At 37.1% G+C, this 6084-nt stretch overlaps 1 long non-coding RNA gene across 1 annotated transcript; it reads left to right on the forward strand.

The window, feature by feature from the left end:
* Positions 1–408: 408 nt before the first annotated feature.
* Positions 409–3647, forward strand: LOC126053968 (uncharacterized). The gene is made up of 2 exons (XR_010277409.1): positions 409–1135; positions 1735–3647. It is a non-coding gene; the product is annotated as an uncharacterized LOC126053968 (long non-coding RNA).
* The last annotated feature ends 2437 nt before the right edge of the window (positions 3648–6084 follow it).

The following is a 6084-nucleotide window of genomic DNA, read 5'->3' on the forward strand; positions in this document are numbered from 1 at the left end:
CAGTCGGGCGGCGGGGCAAAATGCTGGGGAAGCGCGGTACGCGCTCCCTGGCAACACCGAGGTGCCCGCCGCGCATCACGCCACCTGCGCGCGAGCCAATCGCAGGCGGCGGTTCAAACGGCGCGCCAACTACGTCCTGCATCATCCAATGGGAGGCCGCCACGGGGACGCCGGCGCGCTGGAGAAGGGGCGAGGACGCGCTCGTCCACTTACTTCACGGGCCATCGAGATCAAAAACTATAACCAATAACGTAACGGGTCCATCGCATCTCTGCAATCTTATGTTAATAATCTCATCTCTGTAACTTCGTGTTAATAATTAATGTTAAAGTTTAATAATATAAAACAGTACTAAGTTGTGTTACACATGTTTATTTGTCCACGTAAGCGCGTACAGCCACCTCAGACTAGGGACACGATATCGAATCCGATACTTTACTCATATCGCTACCTTTTGATTCGATACTAGTATTCAGAAATTCGATACTTCCTTTCGATACTTAGTACTCATATCAGTACTTAGCATCTAGTATCGATTCCATAAAAAAAAAATGAAACGAGCAACTAACTCATAAATACCAATTTAACGCATTTTAACGTTCCTACATAGGTATTCAGAACACAACGTAATTTAAAAAAACATAAAAATAAATAAACGCAATATAGTACTGCCAACATGACGGCAAAGGCCTTATAAAACGATGAAACGGAATGGGCAATACCAATACCAAGTAGTCACATGACTCACATCCATGATCCATCTATATAATCTGTGGTAGCCATTTTGTTTTATTGTCAATCACGCAAAACACGCATGTATCGACACTCAGAACAATAATTGAAATTTGCATTAGTTTCGTTCACGTATTGATGATAATTATTTCATTTGGAGAACCTGCAGTGAACGGAGTGAACCTTAGTGGGACTGTGATGAGATTTATTTGAAGTTTTATTGAAGTAATTGTGGACAGTCTAGTTTACACGCTGCAAGAATGGCGCCTCCCCAAAGCGAGATATGGAAATATTTTAAGAAAATAAGTAATGAACAAGCGTCATGTAAGACCTGCTTTAAAATAATAAAAACAAGTGGGAATACGTCTAACATGAAAAAACATGTGAAGCAGCACTCAAACAGGTAAGGCGTCATAATTATTTTATATCTATTTTCATTACTATAGATATAGTAATAAAAAAGTTGGTTTGCATCTAATAGGCTCTGTTGTAGCTACACTACATACTAGACCGATTTGAAAAATTCTTTCACTATTGGAAAGCCCGTTTATCGGGGATTATATCACATCACGCCCGCGACTTCTTTCGCGTGGTAAACGCGGGCCAAGTCGCGTGCGGGTGTGGCTCATGAAAAGTAGGTAAATTAATAGTGATGTAGTTGCAGTCGACAAAATTATCGATCGATGTTTATAAAGAATATTCGAATTTAAGTAACACACGATAATTCATGAATACGCGATATTTGTGTAATGACATGACATGACAGTATATATAAATACCTAAATTTTTTTACAGTATAACCAGTTTGTTGCATTCGATAAATTTATTCAAGTATGCACGCACATATAACTCACGATTTTTGCTCTGCATGATTAGCAAATGTTTTATATTGAAAATTTGTGAAGAAATAATAAACTTTTTCATTTTCAGTTATGTGTAGTAGGTTAGGTAGGTACATAATTTGTGTACTTGACTTTATTTGTTCTATTTCTCTTCTTTCAGTTCCTTGGACGAAGTCAGTTCACCTAAACCTCGGTTACTGCAACAGCAACTGAAAAGGCATTGTACAACAACTGCAGATTCTGCTACAGCTGCTACTTCTTCCACTTCAACAGATAATTCTCTTCCTTCAACTTCTTCCACTGTTGATTCTATATGTAATACAATTTCTTCTGAACAATTTGACAAGGACACTGCTGAAAACATTAAAATTGCTTCACAAGTCACACCATCCCAGAAACAAAAACAAATGTCAATCACAGAAACTTTGAATCGTAAAATGTTATACTCTGAAGGAGGATCTAGGCATTCCTTATTATGTAAGTTACTTTTATACTTTATATGTGTCGACAAAAGACCATTTGATATCGTCAAAGGAAGAGGATTTCGCCGACTCATAAAGCAATTATGCCCTACTTTCAAAATTCCTAGTGTAGATACACTTAAAAGTCGTCTAGATGACTTATACGATGTGATGGTGTTGAAAACTCGACAAGACATAGAAAATGTAGGTTACATATCCCTTACATGTGATATTTGGACTGAAACAATGACCATGACAAGTTATCTTGGTGTTACTGCACATTACTATCATCAAAATGAATTAAAAGCAAAGGTGTTAGCTACAGTCGAATTAGATGAGAGGCACACAGCTATCTACATAGCTCACAATTTAGATAATATTTGTGATTCTTTTAATATTACAAAAGAAAAAATAACTAGTGTAGTAACAGACAATGCCGCAAATATGATAGCAGCAATCAACATGTTTTTGGACAGATCAAAACACCTTCCTTGTTTCGCACATACCATTAACTTGATTTTTGAAAGTATTATGAAAATTGAAGAGTTTGTGTCCTTATGTAATAAAATCAGAAAAGTTGTTAAATTTTTTCGTGACAGTGTTATACAAAGTGACATATTACGATCAAAACAAGGTGATAATCCTCTAAAATTGATTCTTGATGTAAGCACACGGTGGAATTCGGTCTATTTCATGATAGAAAGGTATGTAAAATTAGCTCCAATAATTCATCCAATATTAGTTATGAATCCTAAGGCGCCACCAACTCCATCTGCAAATGACCTAGAAAACTTAAATAAAATACTAAAAATATTAAAACCTATTGAATATGTCACGCGCGAAATGTCGGGGGAGAATTATGTCACGGCAAGTAAAATCATCCCTATAATAAACTGTTTAAAATCACAAATATCATCTGCTGAAGTAGAAATAGAAGAAGAGGAATGTGAAGTAATTAATAAAGTCAAGGATACGATTTTAAACCAAATAAAACAGAGATTTGGTCATGTGGAAGATAATTACATAATAGCGGTTTCTTGTATTTTGGATCCTCGATTCAAAACCTTACATTTTACGGATCCAAAAGCATGCGCTAAAGCGCTATCGGTTATTCGAAGGAATATGAAAGACTATATTACAAGTAGTGGCGAAGAGAGTGACGTTGCTGAGTCAAATGATTCAAACCTGCCGCCGGAATACGATTTTTGGAGACTCCATAAAAATTTAGCACATGGTAAAAATAAAAAAAAGTCCAAATGGGATGCAGCGGGTGCAGAAAAGGATGAGCTTTCTCTGTATTTGGCAAACCCCGTGGGCCCTCTTACCGTCAACCCACACATACAATGGGAAGATATGAAAACTATTTTTCCATTACTGTATAAACAGGCTCAGCAATATCTTCACTCACCTGCTACATCTGTACCCTCAGAGAGGTTATTTTCGAAGGCAGGAGTAACACTAAGTAGAGCAAGAAACAGACTTAAAGGAAAAAGAGTTAATAAACTCTTGTTCCTCGGTGACTGTACTGAAGAAGAGTGGAATATTTAAGTGCTTTTGTTTATATCTTCTCCATGATCTGTTTGCTAGAAATAAAACCTTTTTTTGTGTCTAAGGTGTTTTTTTTATTTTCATTGTGGCCCTTTAATAAATCACAACAGGTCAAATTCATGGTCTGCGCATCTCTGTTGTGGATTTTGGATGTGAATTAATTTAAAGTAGTAGGGAAACTCCATACATTATTCGTACGGAAACTCCATATTATTTATTTATATGTAAAAACATGGATTTACACACAAAATAAAAAAAACCATATTTATTCGATACTTACTCATATCGATACTGGAGTTTCGATACTATTACTAATTTGATACTTTTGTTTCGATACCGATACTATACCGATATCGATATTTATGGTTGCGATATCGTGTCCCTACCTCAGACCTCAGTCTATGACTCCGACCAAAGTGTTTGCTTGGATAAATACCGTCTCCTACAATATCATATGTCTATGGCTATCTATTTTTATTTATATTGAAATTAAAAATATACAACCTCAAGTGTCATAAATTATTAAATTTTTCAAAATAAGGTGTCGAAAGAATGCATTCAACAGTATGATGACTTCCAAATGGAACTATTTAATAGAGTGCTTATAAACAAAGGGAACAAAAGTTTCAGTCATGATAAGTACCCCCCACAGTTACGTGTTTTTGCAATAGCTCTTCATTTTAATTCAGCTAAAGCCTATGCATATGTTAGGAACAACTTAGCACTTCCACATCCCAGAGTTATTCGATCCTGGTACAGTTCACTAAATGCAGATCCAGGCTTTTCACAACCCTTCAATAGCTTAAAGCAAAAATAATAATATAAAATGTACATTTTAGTATTTAAAAAAATAAATAATAATAATAAACGAAAATAATGACATTTCAAAACACGTAGATGCACCTGACTATTGTGATAGTGTTGACAGCGTTAGAGATCCGGATTATGTTTCACGTAGTAAAGTAATACATATAGATGAGTCTACAACCTCTTGTTCGTCTTTTAATGATAGTGTAGATCATGAGGTAAGTAAAAATAAGAAATTTCCATCAAAAGAAAAGCTCAACAATGAGGGTATACCTAGGGCTAGAACCTAACAATGAAGAATAAACAGAACTTATTCCATCTATAAGCGACTAAGATTTACCATCTAATTCGGGAACACAGGCACTGCTCGCAGCCATTCGTGAAGAATATTGGCCAATAGGAGGAAGAAACCAGCTTGCATTAAGTAACCAAGCAGTGCACGGGCGTAGCCAGGGGGAGGGTTTTGGGGGTTCAACCCCGAAAAGTTAAGATAAAATTTAACTATATTAATTAATTACACTCAAAAGTATGTGGTTTGGATTGGATTCTCTACGGGCGCACCGCGCCGAGCCGCTCGTCGTCGTGTCACATTCGGTAATCTTCGTGTAGTTTCATGCCGCGTCGTGCCGTTTCGTATCCCACGCGCACCGCGCGCATGTCGCGTTCATTACCGAGACCTAATGCTTTGCAACTTTTGAGAGATAAAGTTGACGAAGAGTACCCCCATCTCTATGAGAAAGCAAAGGTGCTAATAGAAGAAAATGGTGGTATTCTGCTTATGCCACGTATCGTCGGGAGGCAGTTAAATCGCTCTAACATTCCTGCGTCGGATATATCCACATATTACAAAATAAATTTATTCATCCCTTTTCTCGACTTCATACAATTCATACAATTCAACAATTAATTGAGAGATTTACGAAACACCGTAAAGTAGTATCGGCACTGTCTGGTGTCTTACCGTCAAATTTTGCGAAAGGTTGTGAAATTGAAGAGGCATTTTGTATGTATTCAGAAGTGCAGCCTGAAAAGAGTACAACTGTTGTCAAAGCAGAACTTGAAGTGTGGAAAGCAGCTATGACTCTCACCTCCCCTACTCCAAAATCAGCTTTGGAATGCGACCAAAAAATAAGTGCGACCAAAAACTCTATCCAAATATTTACACATTGTTGCAAATACTGGCTACGCTACCTGTTTCCACTGCTACCCCAGAAAGGTCTTTTTCAAGTCTAAGAAGGCTTAAAAACTACTTGCGGAACACAACGGGTGAAAACAGACTGAATGGCTTGGCTCTCATGAACATTCACTATGGGATAGAAATTGATGCGAATGAAGTAGTGGATATATTTAAAAAGAAGAACAGAAGATTAATTCTATAACGTGTACCTAGGTATAACTGAACGTAATTTTTTTATTTAGCCTATATTGTCCCCCTGCCAAAGGTCTTCGACGATTCCTTCCATTCCAGAAGTTTTCTCTGAATCTGTTTATTACATATTAAATATTGTTCTTATGAATAAACGGCTATTTTATGTATTTTTATTCGTTTTATTTTCTTGACCCCCAGATTCTAAAACCTGGCTACGCCCGTGAAGCAGTGCGTAGTATGTACGCACCTGGTGCGTTATATGTACGCGCCTGCGAGGTAAACCTGTCGAACCAATTATGGGCGATCTGCCAGCCGTAAGAACTGA

This window comes from Helicoverpa armigera, chromosome 19, assembly GCF_030705265.1.
Source record: "Helicoverpa armigera isolate CAAS_96S chromosome 19, ASM3070526v1, whole genome shotgun sequence".
Lineage (NCBI taxonomy): Eukaryota > Metazoa > Arthropoda > Insecta > Lepidoptera > Noctuidae > Helicoverpa > Helicoverpa armigera.